General features: G+C 49.2%; 1 protein-coding gene and 1 long non-coding RNA gene across 2 annotated transcripts in view; one reads left to right on the top strand and one right to left on the bottom strand.

The window, feature by feature from the left end:
• LOC129385298 (uncharacterized) overlaps positions 1-13,494 on the bottom strand; it is a 207,301-nt gene extending 193,807 nt beyond the window's left edge. The window contains exon 1 of the long non-coding RNA XR_008612876.1: positions 12,346-13,494. This is a non-coding gene — a long non-coding RNA (uncharacterized lncRNA). The remainder of the gene's footprint in view (positions 1-12,345) is intronic.
• The window catches only part of LOC126533113 (inositol-trisphosphate 3-kinase B-like), a 256,065-nt gene that overhangs the window by 59,356 nt on the left and 172,952 nt on the right, over positions 1-23,757 (top strand). The window lies entirely within an intron of this gene.

Raw genomic sequence — 23,757 nt, 5'->3', positions numbered from 1 at the left:
GTTTCGGTTCTTTCGTAGCTAATACTGCACTGTTCGTCGATATTTTGTAACATTTTCTGACGCACCCTTGTTTGGTTCTACCTATCATTGAATAATTGGGAAGACCCTCTCTTGCTTTTTGAAATCTATTATCCGGTTATTTATAATTATTAATCGCTCCCCTCTGTAATGCCTGTTGATCCTGAGGTTAAAACCTTTATCTGCACTTTATTTTGGTATCCTGTCTCGTTCGCTTGTTTGCTTGCTGGTTTGAGCCGGCTTATCTTTGTTATGTACTGTTTCTATAAGCGAGGAAGGGGTGGCGTACATCACCCATGATGCCAATGAACTAAAAGAAAGGAAAGAAAAAGAAATCAGACCATGTAGTGAAAACCGGACATGCAAATCGCGATTCGGCGAACACCGTCTGACTCACACTTTCGGCGAGACCTTCATTGTGCCATTATACGAGCAGAACGGGATCTAAGGCACATAACCGAAGATCTCTATCTATGCACCGCCTCTGCATCTCTGTTAATGTTTAGCTTCGGTACGGCGATACGCGCCCGAGTATATAGAGCCGCCGTTGGGGAGCTATTTTTAGCATCGGCCGCTATTCTTATGCACAGGAGACTATAGCGCTGCGTATGCGCAGGGCAAGGTTCGTTTCCACGAACCCTGGCACGTCCGCCTGACCCCGTTCGAAGGGGGGAGACGAATTCTCTCGTGCCCGCCTCGCGTCGGCTCGGCAGGTCCCCCGCTGACGTCAGCGGCGGCAGCGTTTCCCACATCGACGGTTCGCGGATCGCCGTTTACGTTTGCCGGCTTGTGCGGCAATCGGCTCCCGTTCGGCTGCCAAAACGTGTTGTGTCGTCGAGCTATCGAATGCGAGAGTCCCGGCCGCGGCGACGTCTGCGGCCAGCCGCCAGAGCTCGACTCGAGCACGACTCTAGCTCAGGTGGCGCTGGGTGCGCCGAGCTGATGATAGTGATTACAGTGATCTAAAGAAAGACGCTTCATTCTGCAACCCGCGAGGGAGCGCTGAGGTGGTCAATGCTGCAGTGCGCGTTGGAGGCAGTGGTTCCACGTCTCCACGTGCGTCGAGCGGTTTGGCACCTGGCAAAGCGTGGTCTCCAAGATCGGAGGGCGCGCGCTGCAGGATCTCGGAGGCCGTGCTTTCAGAGCCACCAGTAGGACGCGTAGAAAATGGGACGCCTCCCATGCTCCCTCTCACGCGCCCCGTACAATGCAGTGAAGGCCAGGGCTCGTATCAACCAATGGTAACGAGGCCCGTCTGCGTGTTCCAGGGAAGCGAGGACGAGGAGGGCTCGCCCATTGTGCGCGACATAATCCCTGCGTCAAGCTTCCGTTATCTCGGGCCCAACTACGATGCCGCTTATTCAGATAAGTTTAAAAGGCAGAAATGCCTTTCTGAGATAACCCCTGGGCCGGTTTTATTTAAGTACGTTGCATTTGAGAGACAAAGTTAAGTTCTAGTGACTGTCGGACGCGGAATTTATATTTTAGGCTTGAATTTTTTTAAAAGGAGCTTTCAAAAATTGTTAAGTTTGAAAGAAAATAGAAGCTCGAAGTTCACAAATTTGTACCTCTACACAAAGAACAGACATTGCAGCTCTGTATAATGCATCTGTTAGAGCATCCAAAGCGGAAAAAATTTGATGTGTCAGTTTATGTTTTTACTTGAATTTCTTCCATTGGTTACAAGGGTTTTGGAAGAGTTCTACTGACATATTAGTGATTTATTTGAGAGCCAAGTATAATATGTCTAGTTTATCCGCATTAGATGTACTATTAAGTGCAATTTACTGAATTGTGATATCAGTTATTGTCGAGTTAGGTTAAGTTTAGTTGATAGTTTCGTCTTCTAAAAATATGGGATTTCTGCCAATTATTATTTTAAAGAATTGGCACCCAACAGTCACTAGATGTTAACAGTTTTATTTTAGATGCAACAAACCTCATAAAACTTGGTGCAGCGGTCGCCGAGCAAAACGATTTCTCTTTTCCCATGTATTTAATTGGGAGCTAGCCCCCCGAGCTAAAGCTTCCTCGTAAGTCGGCATCGCACGGTCAGGGTTCACAAGAAAAGCTCCTATGCTAAGGCACTTCGTACGAATAAATGCCACTGCCAAAGAGCACTTGCGAATGAAAATGCTTGTCAGTTTAGTCCCTGGGGTGGACAATGGAGGATCTCTTCTAATTGGCTGACACGCCCAGTGCACAGTGGGATCGTACTTAAGCTTTACAAAATTATAAAAAAGAAGGGGGAAAAGACGCCTGCGACAGATAGCATAATTATAGACCTTCAGCTGGATTATTCAAGAAGGCGGGCATTATTTGCACGACCCAGTCGAAACACATAATAAGCTAATTAACAGAAATTCACTAATTAACTTCTGAATTAAGTACTTAACAGTAAAAATTGCAATTTGTTAATTTTATCCAGTGAGTTTCCAAGGAATATCCACTTGGAACAAATTTTGAGGGTGGTTCCGGTTTCGGTATATGCGCTATCAAGCTCGCGGTAAAAAGGCACTGTTCTGCCACTTACTTTTACAGGGAAGCTGTTAAGGGCCACTGTACCCACTATCGTGTCCGCGTGTAGGAAAAAATTCCGAAGATAGTGCAATACCGGGCCGACCCGCGGCGGGGGTGCAGTTCGCCATTAAGAGGCCCACGTACATAGCCTCGCCGGTCATCCTTCTTCACATAGTGGAAGGGCTCTGAGTTTTTTAACAAAAGGCTCTTTTGTGCGTTGAAGCACAAAAGTAACTGGAATGACCATGTATTTCATCGCGCACTTTGATAGTGAATACCTCGAAACTGGTGTGGTCCTGAAAATTTATTGTAAGTGTATATGGCTTGCAAACTCACTGGCTACAATTTGTAAATTGCTATATGCGCCTTAAAGTAACAAATTAAGAAGATACTAGTGATTTCTCAATTAGTTGAAAATGCGTTCCGATTTCTCGTGCAAATAATGTCCGCCTCAGTAATCCAGCTCAAAGACAAGAATTGTGCTATCTGCCAGGGTCGATGTTGAAAATTATTTAAAACGTAAAAATGATCACCCCGTATACATATTTCCGCTGCTCTATATTGAGTTGTGTGAGACTAGGTATAAGTAATACAAAATCGCATGCTCTTTGAGCCGCGACGTCACACGGAAAGGCCCTCAGCCGATACAGGAAATGAACTTGCGCTGTGTCTGTTCTAAATTGGGCATACTCCTACTCCTAGCGAAGCCGGCCGTGAAATGGCAAATTGCTCCTGTAGGAACAACAGCAACAACAACAAAAAATAAAAGCCTTGAGAACACGGCTACAAGTTTGCACAACGCGTGGGTAAGACTGAGCGCGAACGCCTTTCAGCGTGGGTTTCATTACGAACGTCTGCCTTATTAGATGGCGTCATATTTAAAGCGCGGCCCCGGACAAAGGATGTGTTGGTCCACAACACCTAGCAGCCGCCACTCTTCCCAATGCTTCACAATTAGCTAGGTGGCGTGGCATGGCGCCTCTCAAATCAGCTACGGCCACTTTGACGGCGCCGTTCGGGTCACCGTATGCGATGAGTCACCCCACAGGGCTTCCCCCAGCTGCGCAGACGCAAATCGCTAAAAGCAGCGCTCACGACGTCTGCTCGGGTGTTCCACGAAAACCGTCTTCAGGAGGAAAAGGAAGGTGCGCTTTCACGCCGAGCTTTTGGGGCTTCACCCAGTACAATGTGTGCTATGCTCTGTGTCGGTAGTTTAGTGCAGCACTGTGGAAGCTACAGGCGCCTCGAGAACCTGTGAGGCGTGCAGACAGAGCGAAATGTGTTTGCGCGATAACTTTTTGTGTGTACAAGTGTGTACTTGCGTGTATTGTGTCTATATTGCGTGCATCCGCACATTGGACAACGTGCATATAGTAGCTCATTGTGCCATACCATAATCACCTGCCGCCTACCCTTCCCTGTATTTCCCACTTCCCCTTTCTCCAGTGAGGCGTATAGCAGGCTAGAGGCACGCTCTCCAGGCTGACCTCTCCCCCTTTCTCTTCATTATAAAATCTACTCCTCCTCCTCCCTACAGGAGCCTCCACCAATCAGGAGGGCATACGCATTGAAAGGTGTCCGTCCGCGCTCTGTTGCCTGCGCAAGCATCTGCGTTTGCCGGCCTTGCAGCCTTGGCCCTGCTGCGCGCAACTACATGGTGATACAAAGTATAGCTTTCTCGCGGAGTGCTTCGCCCCGTTGTTTGGCGCCACACGTTTGACCTCTGCAGTATGGTACTCGGTACCCGTAAGAAAGAAAAGGAACACGGAATGAGTACGACGGCGCGACGTCATAATTCTGTGTTCGGGGAAATCTGTCTGCGTTTGCGAGGGCACAGGAAAAAAAAAAAAAAAAAAAAAAAGAAAAGGACGATGTGTAAGGAGTGCGCGCACGCTACAGCTTCGCTTCTGACTGTCCATTGATGCCCACCTTGTCATTATCGTTCAGCGATAATCTCGGTGAGGTGGTTGCACATCTGCTTAGCATAGCGCTGCGGAACAAGGCACTCTTGCGAGTGTCATATGTTGAATGTTTCGTCGAGAAGCTAGATATGTGTAAGTAAGCGTCTTGTTCGGATAAGCCGCTGGCTAGTTCGTGAAAGAAATCTGCCCGGATGTCGAGACAGTGCGGCGCGGGTTGTTCAATACGAAGCACTGCACGCGCGCGGAGTGTTACATCAATAACTGCGCCAAGCGTGCATAACTGTACCTGCTGAAACGCTGGCTGATCTCCGCTCAAGTTTCGCACAGAGATTACCTTTTTAGGTAAAGTTTAGTGTTACGTTTTCGGACGTTGCTTGCCAGTTTTTCCCCCACGATATATCAGAAGTGGTCTGCGGCTATTCCACGTCAGCGGAACGGTGGTGCCATCTAGCTGCCACGGCGACAATACGAGGTTCGAATATCAAAGGGGCCGCCGACTCGTTCTCTCTGCCTCAGCAATCTTTGTAATTACCCTGTCAGCCATATTTCGTCCTCCAGGCATATACATTACGGAGGTTAGGGCTCAGAGCTGTGTTGACTTGATATTGAAGCTCGTGTGTTCTTAAACGTCGACATTGCCCGTTTCTGCCGTGTGTCCCAGCTAACGTTAGCCAAGCTGCTCAACGAACAAAAAAAAAAAAAAAAAAAAGCAAAAAAAAACAACAAGGTGCACGATACGGTTATGTCAACTCCGGGGTTCGGTTGTCAGAGGTCTGACGACCAAACACCGTAGGTCTTAAAATCGTATCTTGCGCCGTGTTTCTTTAATAATTATTTTTTTTTTCGTTGAACAGCTTGGCTAACGTAAGCTGGGGCACGCTATATATATATATATATATATCGACGGCACTGCGGCTCTGCTTTGCCTCCATCACGGAGTAGATGACCAGGCAAAAGCGTAAAAGAAAGGGAGAAGCAAGCTAGAAGAGAAAATTATAGTGTGTCGACCACAGTACGAGAAATACCTCATCCGTGTTCAGGGTAGTGTAACCTCCATATGTGTTACTTGCATTCAGAGAACAACTGTTACCTCTATAGCGCATAACGCAGGCACCTTACTTAATGATTGTCTAATTATTGTAAAGCAGCGGTGGGGATTAGAGAGCTAAGGGCGGTAGCCGATATTATAGTTGAGATTAAGATTAAGGAACAGAGTTGGACGGGCCCTTTTAATTCACGGCTTAGGGTAAGTAACCGGCGTCCTCTTAGAGTTGGAGAATGGCTGCCTATGGAAGGAAAGCGCAGTCGAGGGCGGGAGAGAACTACAGATGGTGTTATGGGAAATTTGCAGGCATAAGCTGGTGTCAGCTGGCGCAAGGGAGGGGCAATCTCTGGGAGGGTCAGTGCCCTCGTCTTGCACTAAACACAAATAGGCTGATGTTGATCTACTTTCGTAGGCCCGGATGCAAATACCATGTGCAACATTTAACATCGACAGCACAAAAGAGCGACGACTCTGTATAGTTCAGGCCAACCTCTTTGCCATTTCTTATCCTCGAACTCTCTGTTCCCTCATTTCTCTTGGCGTCAAACACCCAGAGAGAGAGAGAGAGAAATAGCGAAGATTTTAGATGTTCCCACGAATGAACTCGGCGGATTGTAAAGCGAAATTATTGATGAGCGCCGCGGAGGAGTGACAAGGGAAGTGAAAACGCGATTCACTCAATTATTTTACAACCGGGACGCCTGCAGCGTGCACCTGATTCTCGTTACAAACACTTCGATGTCTATCTATATCGAGCGGCAGTTATCTCGCCTCGTATCTCCCCTCTACGTCTCGATCCTGTATTCCACGGTCTGTATTCTCTCAATACCTATTCTCGTAACGTCTGAGGGTGCATTAATTGTTTGTATTTTTGGACATTGAAAAAGATGCCCATTCCGAGCTGCTACTACACTCTTACGAACGGTTCACGCTGATCGCGTTCTCTCTGCTAAACATAGCCATTGACATTGAGTGTTTATCGTGACATTATTTCCGGACTTTATCGCGGCACTATGTCGTTGTCTTTACTACGGGACTCGCGAAAGAGCCACCTCGCATTCCGCGCACAGCGGTGGAATGAATAGACAGTTTTAGTTGGGCGTCCGCGGCAGCTCTGCGTACTGTTGGAATCGCACCGCTGGCCCGAGTTGTTGGGGTCTCGGTGCTGACGCCCGTTATTGCCAATGGGTCGCAAGCCCCAAGGGTAGCGTTGGCCTGGCGGCCTGGGGCACTGGAAGCATCCGAAGGTCCCGGCAAAGCATGAGAAGACTGGTAACAGAACAACTGGTTTATTCTAACATAGCAAAAGAGCGGCCGGTCAGGTCGACCGAAGTGGAGAGACGGGAGAGCACGTAACTCAACAGTACAAATCGGAGCCTCTCCCCTGGCGTCCGGGGGCAGCTGCTCTTATACTCTCGGCGTCGCGGTCCAAAAAGGGAAGGTCACGGGATGAAGGTCACGGGATGAAGGTCACGGGACGGCGGAGCATGAGCCCACGACGGCGCGCACGTCCGAGCCGAGAGACCTGCTGAACCGAGTGTAGTGACGCATCGCCAACCTTCACTTGGGGAGCTCCGCTCCCCGGCGGCCGCGCTTTGACAAGCGTGGGCACACACACACACACGCACACACGAAGACACGTGGCACTGAAACACGCCTGGACACGCTTGGCGGGTAGGCGTTGCGGCGGCGTCGAACGGGCCAAAATGTCCGCCGCTTTGAACAAAGCCCCGGCGTCCGTTGCATCCGCGCCGGCATTACCGCGCGTTGTAGGCGAAACGTAACAGTACGCAGCAAACCCGCGGAGGCGTCAGTGCGCATGCGCACTACGCAGGAGCACGCACGGTCTCTTGCGTGCGCCCGCAGGCTTTTCAAAAGCTGCGTAGCTTCCGCTGCGGGCTCTGCGGCCTTTGCGGGACTTTGTCACATGTTCTCGCATGTCTGCGAGCGCGCATCTTTAGATATTGCTCCGGCCGAAGAAATGACTTCGGCTTGTGGTTTGACTTCGAGGCGGCTGATATATTGGCTACGCAGTTTCAGAAGCTGGCATATGGCTATATATGGCGGCGCTGAGTGGCACACTACCGGCTCCTGCGCGTGCAAGTCAGCGATCCCCTCCGCAACTTTTGCGTCCGGCCAGCTGCTGCCGTTTCGTGCGCGCGCGCTTCGCTACGTATACGCACGAACTTGCGCTCTGCGTACGTGGGTGTTTGCGGACGCCCAGCTAAAACTGTCTATTAAAGCGAAAGCCTCCTGTCCCCCATGAAGCAAAAAAATCCGACGTCCGGCGTTATCATCCGACGGTACCAAAGCCCACGTGACCAAGAGATGACGTCACGTTCCCGGCGCTGGACCTGCTGCGGGTCGCACTGCGATATCCCGCAGTGAACCTGGCCGGCTCCCGACATTGAATAAAGGTGGATTAAAGTGAACTAAAGAGAATTAAGGTAGATTACAGTAGATTAGGGTGGATTAAAGTGCATTGAGGTGGATTAAGGTCGGTACAAATTATAGAAAAGTGGATTAAGGTGGAGTTTTAATTTAAGGGGATAACTTTGACAAGTCCTCATGCTTTTGGCTTCAAGTCATGCAAGGATACCTAAACGACTGTCAACCTTTTTCTTGGAACCGCGATTGGCAACGGAAACATCGACGTTCTTTTCTAAAAACTCTGCGACTTCACTTACTCGCACGGGCGTAGCGAAGTCCATGGCATCGACAGCGCGACTTTCCTAGTCCTCGTTTTTAGTCGCGCGCTGCTGCAGCAGCCACGAACGTATACCAAATTCTCTCCACCCGTATAGTGCCGTTCTTGAATTTCTGTCGGCTCTTCGAGTGTCGCTGTGTACACCTTGCGAGCACGCCACATATGCCCTCTCTCGCTGGAAATGTCAGCCACATAAGTGCATGGCGAACGTGTCCGACGCTCCCTCGCGACTTCCACCTAAAATCGACGCAGACCAACGAAAGGAACAAGCTGCGCAGGGCGGGTAACAAGATAACGTTGGCATCCACCAGGTCGCGCCGCACTCGACCCCTCCAATCATCGTGACGTAGGAGACCCTTCAAAGACGGCCGACCTGAGCGATACGACCCACATCCTCTCTGCGCAAGGACGTTCCAGCCAAGTGCGCGGGTCTAAAGCGGGCAAGGGCTCCCGCTTCGCCCGCGGTCGCTGATCGGGCACGTCCCTTCCGAAACGGAAGGATGCCTGCCGTCTGTCTGGACCTCGGGGTCAAGGTCATGGAGCGGACGTATGACCACACGTACACAACGTATACGCCGCACGTGGAGCCGGACAGCGGACAGGGAGGGACGGCAGCGAGCGTTGCGTCGAGCACGTCGTCCACCGAGAGAGGCCCCGTGACTGGGACAACGTGACACCTGACACGCTTTTGACCGCCGGGCGACCGACCTCGAGGGGAGGAGGATGCTGGACGTCGATCCCTCCCCCCCTCTCTCTCTGTTGTAAGAAGGAGACACGTGCGCGTCCTCTGCCTCCGGGTCAAAGGGAAGCCGGGGGCCGCGCCCACCGCCACTGGTGACGTCATAGCAGAGCGCACGAGACGTCACAGTCGTCTTCCAAGAGGAGGCGCAGACTGACAGCGCCCCCTCCTTTCCCAAAAGCCGCGGTCATTTTTCCGCATATCAACGTTTGGCATCTCTGGCCGCTGAGATTTGCGGACGCGGACGGCCGCTGCGTCTTTTTCTCTGTTTCTCGTGAGTGATAAGCAGGAAAGAGGCCAGACGATTTGTCTGGTTGGCCTGCTATAGAGGGCGTCCCTGTTTGTTTTATACCTCTTCGGGCCAGACAGTGAGGAGCCGTCGCAGTTCGGCATCGAAGAGCTTGCTTCGAACGTCGAAGTGAAATCGCAGCTTACAGGTCCTTACGCCGGATCGTTGCCTTTACTGGCATTCATTTGCAATCCGGATCTTACGGGGTAGTGGCCGCCGGAGCCGTAATGTCTGAATAGTTGTTCGTAAGTGTCGGGCGAAGGGCATGCCTTTCCGAAACACCGAATACGTGAAGAACCCTCGATACCTTTGAGAGGGCGAAGCGGGCGCCCCGTCCTACGTGCCCTGTGCGGGTAGTGCGTCTTTCCGTGTGACGTACGAACGACTCCTGGAATTTCTTTGAAACGTACGTTCACTGCCGCTTGTCGAGCAGCCTTCAACGTTGACGGACGTCCGTGTTGCAACTTAGGTGTCGGATAAGTTACGGAATAGGTGTATGTCCGTAGTTGAGAGAATTGCCGCGCAGAAAAGCGGCGTTCATTCACGTCCAAGGACTACTGCAGCAGTTGTCGATTTGTAATCAATACTCACGGCTACCAGTTTATTTTTCGTGTACAAACATGAACGGTTAAAAACACTGGTTGACCGCGGCCCTCCCGGACTTCGTATATGCTAAATATAATTTTCACCTTTCGAGTCAAGTGGTAACAAATCCTTGTACACTTGGCAAGCGATTTTTAGAGTTCTGAAAAAAAAAAAAAAGAATTTTTATCGAGAGCTGACCATGGCTGCTATTTTACTTCTATTGTCACCACTCAGTGAGACTTTTAAATATCTCTCTTGAGTTCGCGACGTGTCGCTGTGCATTCTTGTCATTTAATACTTCGACTCTTGGCGTCCATTGTTTTCTGCTCACGGACTGGTTTGCCGGTTGTTTCCACGCCTCTGTACGGGCCTGTGATGGTGTCCAAAGGGTGGCTTTATCACTTCATTCCACAGAACGCATGTCGTCAGAATAGGAGAGGACGATCACCTACCGAGAAATCACACAATACTATAGGTTAATTAGCAAGGAATACCCAGATGCGGATCGCAAACTCAGTAAAGAGGAAAAGTCGATCTGGCGCAAATTACAGATTGGAATATACCCACATCCGCTACTACTTAGTAAACTCTACCCAGGCCAATTTGAAGCTAGATGCAAATATTGTGAAAACCTGGCAAGCATGGTCCATACGCACACACACAAGACACACCTGGCCGGGAGGCTCTGATGCGCAGCTCAGACATATAGAAGCTTAACGGGCGATCATCGATCAAGCTCAGACAGCCGCCAGGTCCCAAGGGATACTTAAAGAAAACCAACTGATTGATGCTGAATAAAATGTTTTCCATCTATGCCACCCGCACCTGCGACGTGTCGCTTTGTAAAGCCAACAATGCGCTTCCTTCGGACAGCCCAACGGCGCCAGCAAGGCTAGCCACGTTTGGCGGACCGAGTATTGTTAGTTGGTTCGCTGTTGCCTTCACAGTCTAATTGGAGCAAGATAACTCCTGGAAAATGGTGTTTTACGTCGCATTCTCACGGGCCCCAGTAATCGTCAGTCTTTTGACAGACGCGGCGGCTAGCTGCGGAGTCAGCTCTGGAATCAAGAGGCGCCAGTTTGAGTCAAGTGTGACAACCGCTGTCTACGAGGACCCTCTCCACTCGGTGTGTTCTGTCAAACAAAAGTGCGGACATGAGTCTGTGAACCCTCCCCCTTCAAAGGTGGGCCGATTACGACGACTTTGGACGCTCCGATTGGACCAAGGTTGAAGGCAGTTTTCCCTCACCTAGGGATCTAGGGAGGACAGAGGGTTTTTAAGCTGTCGTTTTCGGCTGCTCGGGGTGCTTCGTTTTCAGTCATGCTAGAGTGATGAAATGTACCGTTCTCCTGTTTTCGTGTAGATGGAAGAGATAGATAGAAAAAGAGGATGCATAGAAAGGCAGGGAGGTTAACCAAAGGTAGTTCCGGTTAACTACCCTGCACGGGGGGAATGAGTAGGGGTATAAAACAGAAAAAGAATGGAAGCGGGAGATAAAGAGAAAGAGAGACTGGCACGAACAAACCGCGTACAATACAGAGCAGTAGGGGGCGGCGTTCTTAATGCCTATCGTGAAGGCCCGTAGACTGCAGGAACCTTGGTAACGCGAGTATAAGGCCTTCAGCGCGGGTGTTCTTTGGGAGCACTGATATAAATTTGGTTCTGATAATGGGCGATTGTCCAATTCGTCCAGTACCCTGCACATCACTTGTCTCTGGGCGCTATATCGCGGGCAGACCCAGATAATGTGTGCGAACGTCTCATCGCTTCTGCATGTGTCACACGTGGGGCTGTTGGCTATAAGGAAGGCCTATGTGGTCGTAAATGTAACGCCTAGCCACAGACGGTATACATCATGGTCTGTTCACGTCGTGGTAACTCAGGCGGTAGATGCGTCCGTATATCCGAAGACAACGAACGCGAACGACACATGGTGAAAACGTTCGAGTCCCGCAGGGGCAAAGTACATTCACGGGACATCAATCTCAGCCCAGCCGCAGCGTCTGTTCGTGAAAGAGCAATCATGGCACGTTGACAACTTTAATGTGCAGATCGGGTGGCTTCGTCGGCGTGGTCGTTCCCGCTGATGCTGCAATGTCCTGGAAGCCATGGAAAGATTATGCTGTGTCCTTTGTCATGGCTGCGATTATATATCCGTCGAATTTCTGAGGCCAGTTCATTGGGTTCATGGCGCATTATAAGAGTTAAAGGAGTCAAACTGCTGGGGACAACTATATGGAGCCGTAAACGATACCGTATCGCCAAAAGCCGGCGTGCATAGCATTATACGACGATGTCTTGAGTATATTCACACTACGTTCGAATGTCGTTTTACGGCAAGCGGTTGCTTAAGCGATTCTTCCCGTTTTTCTTTCTTTCCATTCTTTCTTCCTTTCGTTATTTCTTTCTTTCGAACGTGGGAACCGCGGCTACATGCACGATATCGACCGACAGACTATAGTATATATAGTGACACCGTGAGAACCGCCACAGTTGATAAGCAACACAATTTGTACGCACCTTGACGCCTTCATGGCGATAACCTGGCAGTGATTACAGCCGTTGATGGCCACGCTCGCTACGTGTTCGGTTTAGTCGATTCACATGATTTACGATGGATGCGCACTGACCTTAGCATGGGAGTCGTTAAAGGTAGCGTGCCCGCCATGCGTGAACAATCGGCACGCCTCGGGCTAACTAACCCTACAAAAGTAAAAATTTTTTTTCTTTTTCCCTTCCTTTGCATAAGGGGGGTCGTCTGGCTGCGCAGTAAAATCTTTACGAGCGCGCTATTTCTAGCGGCTGTCGGAGAGTAAAACGAAAACATTTAAAAGGAAGAACTCGCGCAGCTGCGCGTCAGCTGACCTTAAATGTTTTCGTTCCTTTCTACCAGATTTAGTTTGATTCGTTTTCATATTTTTTTTTAGTTATTCCTTCGCGTTTAATAATTGATACTCCAATCTCTTTTTTTTTTTTTCCTTATTTTATCCACCGTGCTGGCCCGCTGTGGTGTTCTGAGGCTGAGCGCGAGGTTCGATTTTCGCGGCCGCCGCTATTCGTAAATGCGAAAACGCTCGTGTTCTTTGCTTTGGTTGCACGTACAGTCAGCCACAATATTTGACGGTACACGAGATCTGAGAAGAAGCTGAATATCTGCGCAGCCTAGTATGCGCATTTACAGCCTCTACCATTATATGTGAACAGCATTGATGTTCGGTTTTACTGACTACTATTACAGGCTGCTCAGCAGTTGGAATGTTTTCTGATATCCCGTGGTCCGTAACCTCTTGTGGTTGACTGTGCATACATACAAAGGAACATACATATATACCAAGCTGAGAAACAAAAAAAATCAGATAAGAAAATAAATCGGTGTTGCTTTGGGACGTGAAAGACCAACTGCCACGAAATATCACTTTGGCTAAATTTGTTATGTGTGAGTAGTGTGTGCCAATAAAGCTATGTTGGCAAAGTGGCAGGGCTGGTGATTGCACAGTTTTCTTGTTATCAGCCTCTAAACTACAGCTCAAGCAGACGACGAATGCACCTGGTGGTTGTCGCTATGGCGTATGTGCCGGCACGCCGCCTCCGAGATTTCTGAGCGCGCCGTGGGCGCTCCCTGATCTCGGAGGTCGTGCCGCCGAGGACATCTGCGGCGTCGAAAGCTGCAGCAACTATATGCACCCCTAGAACTTCCGAAAGGTGTGCGAACTAGCTTGTGCAGCATCGCTGTTATTTATTTATTTATTTTTATTTATGGCAAACCGCCGACCAACATCATTGCCCAAGCCGAAGCGGCAAACTAAATGAATGTACATATAAAAAACGATAAAAAATTGGTACAACATATGCAATGATCAGCAAAAATGAAAGAGTCGAATGTGTAAATGAATTGAAAATGCACCTAATGAATAAAGCTTGGCATATAGTAAAACAATATCGGACGGGGTTCGAGGTAGCAAGAATAAAGGTAATAGGCACAAACGAGTACTTGTATACTCACTCTCGCCAGAAAAAGGAAATAAGCATCTGAAGCAAGTTGATAAACAAGCGAATATTAGATCAGTTGTCAGTTTAGCGTACATCTGTGAATGATGTTTTTTCGTGGTCATTTGTTGCCACTGTATGAATGTTCTATACAAGCTAGTATAAGACGTTTATGGCTGGCACGCCTGCCATAAACGTTTGGCAGGCATTCTCAGATTATGAACAGCAGGTTGCCATTATCCCTCAAAAGTAAAGTGTATATCAGCTGTGTCTTACCAGTACTCACGTACGGGGCAGAAACCTGGAGGCTTATGAAAAGGGTTCTGCTTAAATTGAGGACGACGCAACGAGCTATAGAAAGAAGAATGATGGGTGTAACGTTAAGGGATAAGAAGAGAGCCGATTGGGTGAGGGAACAAACGCGAGTTAATGACATCTTAGTTGAAATCAAGAAAAAGAAATGTGCATTGGCAGGACATGTAATGAGGAGGGAAGATAACCCGATGGTCATTAAGAGGGACGGACTGGACTCCAAGGGAAGCGTAGCAGGGGGCGGCAGAAAGTTAGGTGAGCGGATGAGATTAAGAAGTTTGCAGGGACAACATGGCCACAAATAGCACATGACCGGGGTAGTTGGAGAAGTATGGGAGAGGCCTTTGCCCTGCAGTGTGCGTAGCCAGGCTGATGATAATGATGATGATGGTGATGATGGCTGGCACGCTCTCTTTTCGGGATATGCGGACGCGGGCAGGAAGCAAGACCCGAAGAATACGCGTTGGAGTATAGCTATACAACAGAGTGTTCGGCGGTGACAACAGGCCTTGCTCTGGCATCCGCTCTCGTTTCCCGCCCATCGCATTGCTCGGGGTATTCCCAGCGACTGTTGCTGCGGAACGCAGATATTCCGCAACGGTTTCGTCATTGAGGAACGCTTTGTCGCCTCGTGGTGTCGTGGTTTTGGCCGAACGCCTCGTATAAGGATCGAAACTCCGCTTCACCCGTGCAGTACTGTACTGTATACTGTGCTGCGTATATTGTATGCAGTCGGTGTCGAAGGCCCCCGTTCGAGTTCACCACTTTATGAGACTGCAGTATTGGCCGTGTGCATCGCTTATTCGCTTGCATCTATTAGAAATGCGACTTCACCTCTGTGTGGTCCGTGAACGTTATAAAACAGTTAAAAAAGCAAGAGGAAAAGTTACAATCAGCAATGTAGGATTATATAGTCATTTCTGTTTACCAGTTATACACTCTTAGGCAAAGTTACACCCTTTGGCTTGCCCCTTCTGCCACACAACAATAATCGTTATCTGCCTTGATGCGTTTCCTTTCTTTAACGCTGCGAGCCCGGTACTTTCCAGTAACGAACGGCACGCGTGTTATCAGCATAGAACAGTTTACACCCTTTGGAGTGCCCCTTCTGATAACGCGCGTGCCGTTCGTTACTGGAAAGTTCCGGGCTCGCAGCGTTAAAGAAAGGAAACGCATCAAGGCAGATAACGATCATTGTTGTGTGGCAGAAGGGGCAAGCCAAAGGGTGTAACTTTGCCTAAGAGTGTAGATGCTTCTTGTGATGCCAATGTTGACTACAGTTTGTTTTGTTTCTATCCCTCTCTCTCCTTTAAGACAAAGGTGCCGCCTTCTGGCATGCTGCGCCGTGGGTGTTGATAGGTTAGATGCGCTGTCATCACGTCATCACGCAAACATAACGCTCACGCATGCGCAGATACGCGCTAAAACTGTTCAGGAAGACATGAATACTCTGCAGACCTCGGAAAAATTGGAAACGCCTTAGTTGCACGCAACCGCAGGCTGTGCTATTGTTTGTAAAGAACTTTGCTTTCCAGGCCGTGGCCAGTGAGTTAAACAAACTGGATGCCACAGAATGGCCTGCTATAGAAGTTATAACCTTTAAACTCGCATTGATTGATTGATTGATTGATTGATTGATTGATTGATTGATTGATTGATTGATTGATTGATTGATTGATTGATTGATTGATTGAAGATCAACCTTTGTGCTGTCAGATCGTCTCCCTTCTTTTCGCTCGGTCCAAAGTATCTTGTATAATCCAGCTTGTTGACACATGCATATAAACGTCTCTTCTAGCCGAATTTCTTGATTATAATGCTCCGTTTCGTCTGGTGTTGCGCTTTCAGTTTACGCGAGGTGGTCACGAAGCGCGACGTGTAATGGACGACCTGTACCGGAGTTTTGAGCTCTATGAATAACCGTCTTGCGTATAGCCCCATCTTGCCATCTTGCTTATAGAGCGCGTACCTGTTGCTATGGTTACCGCGAATGCACAGCATTATAATACAACGTGGGACACTAACGTGGGACGGGGATTTCGACGCCGGTGCACGGGGAATTTCCGGCTGTATGTGCTAAGCGCATTACACACTAGCTCCATGAAGCCCTCGAAATTAGGCGAACGCGCTGGCTATAATTCCGGAAGCTGCTGACGCACGAGCCTTTAAACATGACTGCGTAGTTTTTCTTTTCTCTGCGCGACGCTGTTCCGGGACCGAGTTGGTTTTCCCTGCCGTCCGCGTTGCGCTGACAGAGTTATAAGCAGACAAACTCTGTCGGTATGCCTTGTTGGAGCGATATATAACCGGGGAGCCCTGTATCGGTGCACCAACGCATGCAGCGGCCTGATTTTCAGAGCGAGTTTTCATTGCGCCAACTTGTTATATGATGTCGCCGAATGCGTACGTATGCGAGAGTTTCACGGATGCCTCCGCATTCATTCATTGATTCCTTCATTCGTTCTGGCGCTTACAGTTTTACAAAGAGCTTTACAGGCCCTGCACGAGTACAACCCCTGCACGTACAAAGACGGTTGGGCAAACGTACCTGCACGTTATAACTACAAAACCTCTTTGCCAATAACAGAGAGAGAGAGAGAGAGAGAACGTATTCAGCCTGTATTTTGGACATATTATAGTGCGTAAGATGCGGCACTACTATAGAGCCCCGCGAATTGATTGCCTCGACGTCTGCTTGTTTCCTTTCTCCGCGAACGAAAAAAAAAAAAACATTCGCTGTGGGCGCCAGTTGAACGTCGCAAAGAAACGACAGTTGTGGACACAATACCTAGTGCGTGCGCGTATTGAGGAAGGCGCGCTCTAAACGAGGCGCGCGCTGCGTATATAGCGCGGCGTCGCGATCTCGGCATGTTTCTCGCGCAGAGCGAGCCATTAGGGGTGCGGTAAGTGCGCGTCCTTCTCCTGTCCGGCCGCGATGCCTTCGTCGTTGTAATATACTGTCCGTTTACAAATGGGCGTCCGCATGAGCGTGCGCCGCAGATTACGAGCCTATATACTCCGCGCGCGCGATTCCACGGACAAACAACGACGAGTGATCCATTGCGCGTAGCTCCGGCAGCCGCGCTTTTATTTTCTTCCTCGTTCGGCGTATATTGTTAAGCCTCCACAGCGAGCTTTCCTCATTGCGGATACGTTATATAGCATGTATAAGGCCGTTTTCGGTCGTTTAGTGTGTGTGTGTGTGTGTGTGTGTGTGTGTGTGTGTGTGTGTGTGTGTGTGTGTGTGTGTGTGTGTGTGTGTGTGTGTGTGTGTGTGAGAGGGAGAGAGAGAGAGGGAGAGAGAGAGAGAGGGTGGGGGGGGGGGGGCTTGTGTGCGTGACTTTTAAGCGGCGTGCAGCAGGAAAGTCACGAGCGAGTTACGCGAAAGGCCAACGACGGAATGTCAGCTGTGCAGCTCGGAAGATTTATTGCGACCGCGGATGGTGGTTCGTCGGACGGCACGACCATTAGCGGCTTGCGTTGTTCGTCGCGAGGTAGCGCTGCTGGCCTTCGCCGTGTCGAAACTGGGCTATTTGTCGGCGGCGCCCGAGTTTCGCTTCCGCCTTCCCGTGTATAAGCGTTTGCTGCGCGCCGTCTTTGGTCACGTGAGCGTCGAGTCTCCTCGCGCGATTCAGCTGATCGATGCATGTTCCTGCCACAGCTGTATGTACCGTGAAGCGAGTGGAGTTGGCCAGCGACCGTTCTCTTGAATGCTTGTACGGCCGGACAAAAAAGGTTCGCTGGAAGAGGCTTGCGCTGAATGACAGTGCTCAACAATGAATGTCGCTTGAACCAGACATTCCTTGTTCGACAACGGTGAACCACTACAAGACAGACGAGACAGGCGAGACAAAGACAACATAGATAGATAGATAGATAGATAGATAGATAGATAGATAGATAGATAGATAGATAGATAGATAGATAGATAGATAGATAGATAGATAGATAGATAGATAGCTCTAAACAGAGGAATGGCTGTTGCTCTTATGATGCATATAATCAAGACTCAAATTAGGGGTGCGGTAAGGGTGCCTGACTACTACTACTACTCCTAACCGCGGTGAATGATTAGGGCAACGTATTGAGATATCAGGCCCCAACTAGATTATCTGCATGTGCCGTAATGCTTTATATCTGTTTTTCATCTGTGTCGGCCCTAAGCATTGCGCGCAATGCTTACGGCTAATTGGCCGCAGCATTAATTGTGCGATAGGTCATTTGGCGATCAATAAAGAACTGGGCTCACTGGTGTCAAAGTCGAAAAAAGAAGAAAGAAAGAAAGAAAGAAAGAGAGAAAGAACCCTACTATTGTACGTGTGCGTCACAGTCGGACGTAAAGAAAGCATGCCCGTCTCCTCGTGGGAATGTTGTTTTCGCGAACTCGCTTTTCCGATTTCCCCATCCCAGTCGCTGGTATACGACGAAGGAAACGCGACTGCCTCTGCTGCTCCCAATAAAATAGCTACACAGACTAGAAGATAAATGGCTCTAGTATCAGCGTGGACATGTACTAGCATAGACAAATACAGGAAGACGAACGAAACATATCGGCGTTCTGTGGCGATGGGTTACAAACACTTCGTATAGAAGTGCTATAGTACAAGCGAACTGTGTTTTCGTTTTGTTTTGTTTTCGCGATGGCGGTTTATTTCATTTTATTGTAAAGACTTGTAAATGGTTTCCTTCGTGCTTGTCTATCCGCTCTCTCCCTGTCATTTTACTCCGCCCTCCCACACACACTGTCACCTTATGTAGGTAGAGTGAGTTAGGCCAGACAGATGCGCATCCGTAGCACACACACAACTTCGAATACATTCTAGTGGAGCTACAGGCATACACTATTCAAAATACAAACAACCATTGAAGCCTGCACCAATAGGTGATTTCGCTAAGCACTAACGGGCAGGTGATTTGATGAATTAAAGTCCAATGTAGAAAGTTTGAGAACGCGCACGGCTCTTTAGCTAAATGAAACGAAGTCCCAGTTATACTTCAAAAACATGAAGGACGCTTAAGGCTTTGCCTTTAAGAGTGGAACGCGATAGAATTCAAAGATCCCTGACTACTTCTCAGGTTTCCCGGCAACTGCAGCTTATGTAACCGTAATGTTTACCAGAAAACGCTGGCGACGAATGCCGAAGCCGAGCTTTCTGGTAGAAACGCAGCCTTTTGCGTAGGCCGCGATGCGGCGGAGGCGAGCGTCATCTGGAGGTATTGCAAGGAAGCGGGCGCACCGCTTCGTGGCCCCCGAGATAAAAACGCGCCGGCGCGCGCAAATAGCGGACGCCGTGGCCGGTCTATGGATTGCAGAAACGCTAGGAAAGGGGTTTATTTTAGTTTTCGCGTAAGAGAATTGTGTTTTCTGGTATAGCCAAATTACAATCCGATGATATCATGTCTGTAGGTTGTGTGTAAGTCGCACTTTACGATTTTTCTACGTATTTTAACTTTTTATCCCGGAGGTTGTGCACAGCCGCGCCAAACAAATTACATCCTTTTCAGGTTTCTGTTGTTCCGCACTTTTAATGTTTGTCTCAGAAGATTTAACATAAAAGGCATGCGCTGTCGGTGTTTTGTTTCAGGACATTTGTTTGTGGGCTGCCATTCTCATAACTCCGAGAAAATTCAAGAATGTAAAACAAGGTATGAGCAACTTTAGTGATAGAATGATGTGGCGATATAACGCGCATATACCGCATGTCATATAGCAAGGAGTGGCATATACATATACCTAAATATATACGGCAATTTTCGCTCACGGTCAATTCCGCCGGCGCCGGATTTTAACGCGAAAGCGTTAAGCGCCCAGTGTCGCAGAAAATCCGGTGTCGGCGTCGGCGTCCGGCGCCGGCGACCCCGTGAGCGAAAATTGCCGTATATATTTAGGTATACGTGTACGCCACGCCTTGCTATATGACATGTGGTATTGTACACCCGTCACTCGCACGAAAAGCGATTCGTGCACTAGTGCAGTACTTGAAGTGCACCTGCTTAAGAGACCGTTTATGGTGTCCCTATGCATCCTCCCGCACGCACTCAGTGCTCACTCTCTCCCTCTTTTCCTATTTATATTCCCCTTTCCCTCACCCGCAATGTAGGGTAGCAAACAGTGGGCTCGCTTGGTTGACTTCCCTGCCTTTCCTGTCCTTGCTCTCTCTCTCTTTTCTCAGACGGAAATATTAAAAGTGCGAAACAATAACTTAAACGTGAAAATAACTAATTTGTTTGGCGCGGCTGTGCAATATCTCGGCTCACGCAAGAGGCCGCGTTTCTACCAGAAAGTTCGCCTTCGTGCATAGCGTTCGCCGCCAGCATTTCCCGGTAAACATTTCGGTTACATAAGCTGCAGTTGCCGGGAAGCGTGAGAAGCAGTCAGGGTACTTCGTGCTGCTATAGTGCACTGTAGAATGATTTACACCCAGAGAAGTGAATAAGGGCGTAAATGTACGTATAACTCACACCCTTACACCCTTCTTTTGAGTGAAAGGGTGCGAGTTACAGACCGATTTACAGCCTTACTCACTTCTGTGAGTGTAAATTACGTTACAATGTAAATCTTGCGGACGCGAGGAAACTTCACCTCCTGTGCCACCTTCTGTGCCGTCCTAGTCTGGACTGTCAGCAACATTGTTTGCTGCTTAGGCGAGAGGCCGGTACGGGAGCGGACTCTGCGCCGAGGAAGTCGTGTATGTGCAACGTTGCTGAAACGCTTTCACAAACGCTGTGTTCGGTTCGACGACCGCCCGGAAACGCTAGGCACGCCACATATAGGGTCACTGCTGGCTCTCCTATTGCATGCTTTGCTTCATTGCACTCTCTGACTGTCCTCTGTGCCCACATCCCGTTTTCGCAAACACGTGCCGCAACCGCCATATCGGTTACTTGCGGAGTCCTCCGTGTGCTGAGTATACCAAACCGTACACTGTGGCGTAAGTGCGTAAATTTGTCTTTGACTCACAACCTTACACCTTCACGGTTATGACGGTGTGAGTTACAGACCGATTTACAACCGTTGTACACCATTGAGGGTATAAATTAGTTTGCAGCGTGCGTGGGTCAAGTTAAAGAAGGAGGAGAGGAAGGGAGGGAAGGTTAACCAGTGCGCAGACCGGCTGGCTGCCCCCGTGCTGGAGTAAAGGAAAGTGAAAATGTGAGATGGAGTAGCCGGCGTCAGTTAAAGGCGACAACGTCTCCTAAGTACCATGTACTACTACTACTACTACTACTACTACTACTACTACTACTACTACTACTACTACTACTACTACTACTACTACTACTACTACTACTACTAATAATAATAATAATAATAATAATAATAATAATAATAATAATAATAAAGACGATAGTAACAGACACGAGAAAAACAAACAAGGAATCGGAAAATTACCCGAAAAAGATATCGCGCACGAGTGTGATCGATGTACGGCAATTCTTACTGTCCATCAATCAGTTCACGTGTCCTCAAGAAAGGCAACAACGCCCGCGTTTGACGCCCTCTGCGCTGAGGACGATCTGGGCCACAGCAGCAAGCAGGATCCTCGTGTACGATGATTCGGTCTTCCGACAAAGGGCGACTGTGCGGTCGAATTAATGCGGCTGAGAGTTCTTTTCTAGCCGCTCTGTAGCGAGAGAGAGAGAGCGCGAGAGAGATATATACTCTTTAATGGTATGCTGGCGATGTCCGCTTGGCTGGTCGCCTGGCATGCTATAATCTAGCGAGGACATTCGCGAAATAGATGCGTAATCGTCTCTTCGCGGCCACAGTTGCCGCATGTAGAGCGATCGGCATCTGGTTAACCTCCACGCCACGCATTTACTCCTCCCTCTCTCCCTCTCTCACTTAGCATTTAGTTTCCGAGAGTCGGGCTACGCACGGCCCAGTTACACGTCGTGGATGAACTTGTGCCTTTGGTGGCGGAGCAAACCACGGTGCTCAATTTTGGTCGCGCCGCTACACCGAAATAGTGGGACGGGCTGGCAAGAGAGAGACAGGAAAGGGGAAAGGCAGGGAGGTTAACCAGAGGGGAAGATCGGGCTGGCAAGCTGTCGCTTATCGCGTCTGTAGGACTGCGCATGTGTGTGTGTGTGTGCCACACACACACACACACACACACACACACACACACACACACACACACACACACACACACACACACACACACACACACACACACACACACACACACATATATATAGAAGTTGCGGCGGCAGCTGACAAGCGAAGCGATCTCGCTAAAGTAGGCCAGCGTCGTCGGCTCTCTCTCTCGCCCCTTCCCTTTCTTCTCGCCAGACTATCTCGTCGAGTAAAGCCGCACGACGCTGTCACATAGACGAGCGAGTATACACTATCCACCACGCTATGTAGAGAGGGAACGAGCGTTTTCTCCCCGCGGGGAGTCGCTGTGGCTGTTGGACGCGGGTCGGATTCGCCTACGATGGAGTCCGCATGGATGTATGCCGCCAGCTGCGCGTTCACTTAGTAGCTTTTTTTTCTTCTTCGCTCTCATTCGTTCCTCTAGCGCGAACTCGTCTTTGCTGGAACGCGCTTCGAAGGCCATCCATTTCCGGCGCCGCGCCGGCGGTGCCGTACGTCAAGCCGTGACGAAGACGCGCTCAATAAGCGTCTCGGCTGCGACCTATTTGACGTCATCACTGCGCAAATGCCATCAGGGTGCAAGAAAGAAACTTCTTTTTTTTTTGTAGATGAAGGAAGAAATGAAAGAAGCCTGTGGTAAGCACGTGTATATATACGTTGCACATATAACGTCGCTGGAGGTATATAAGGGCTCGATAGCAATCGTTGGGTCTGCGTGTCAATGGCCAGAATTAGATAAATTATATTATAGGGTTTTGCGTGCCAAAACCACTTTCTGATTATGAGGCATGCCATATAGTGGAGGACTCCGGAAATTTCGACCACCTGGAGTTCTATAACGTGCACCTAAATCTAGGCACACGAGTGTTTTCGCATTTCGCCCCCATCGAAATGCGGCCGCCGTGGCCCGGATTCGATCCCGCGACCTCGTGCTCAGCAGCCCAACACCATAGCCACTTAGCAACCACGGCGGGTATAGGCCAGAATTCCAACACTACCACGGCGTATCGATCGTTGTGCCGTTTGGATGCTGCGCAATGTTGCATCCTGATTTTCGTCTGCAATCCGGTAAACCTATTGTGTTGGCTCGTAACGAGCTATTAAGATTCGACTGACGGCCGACACGTCATCTTGTTTGCCTAATTTTAATTCGTGAAGTTCCTTCTTCTGCCGCACACTGAAACGCGCTACACTGAATCTTCTATTTATATATCCCCGCTTTTGAAGCTGCATGGTATAAGAGGTCGTCACGGTCAATGCGTGCACGCTGTTAAGGCGGCATAAATGTGCACGTAGGCTTATCTCATATTTGATAATACATTAGTACCACATGGTATGACGTTTCGCTTTGTGTTTTTTATTTGTGCGGAGAAACCGAAGATATGTTTTTCTTTATTTGCACGCTGTTGTCGCTTACGTACGAACTGTAACGTGTGAGACCTACAGGCCTTCGTCATGCATTTTCAGCGCTTACTTTGGCACGTGCCCCTCTAGCAGGCTCTGTATGGACAGTCTGCTGAAGATAACGATTG

The sequence above is a fragment of the Dermacentor andersoni genome, chromosome 7, assembly GCF_023375885.2.
Source record: "Dermacentor andersoni chromosome 7, qqDerAnde1_hic_scaffold, whole genome shotgun sequence".
Classification (NCBI taxonomy): Eukaryota; Metazoa; Arthropoda; class Arachnida; order Ixodida; family Ixodidae; genus Dermacentor; species Dermacentor andersoni.
The sequence above is the reverse complement of the archived record's forward strand: the minus strand, read 5'-3'. Positions and strand labels throughout refer to the sequence as shown.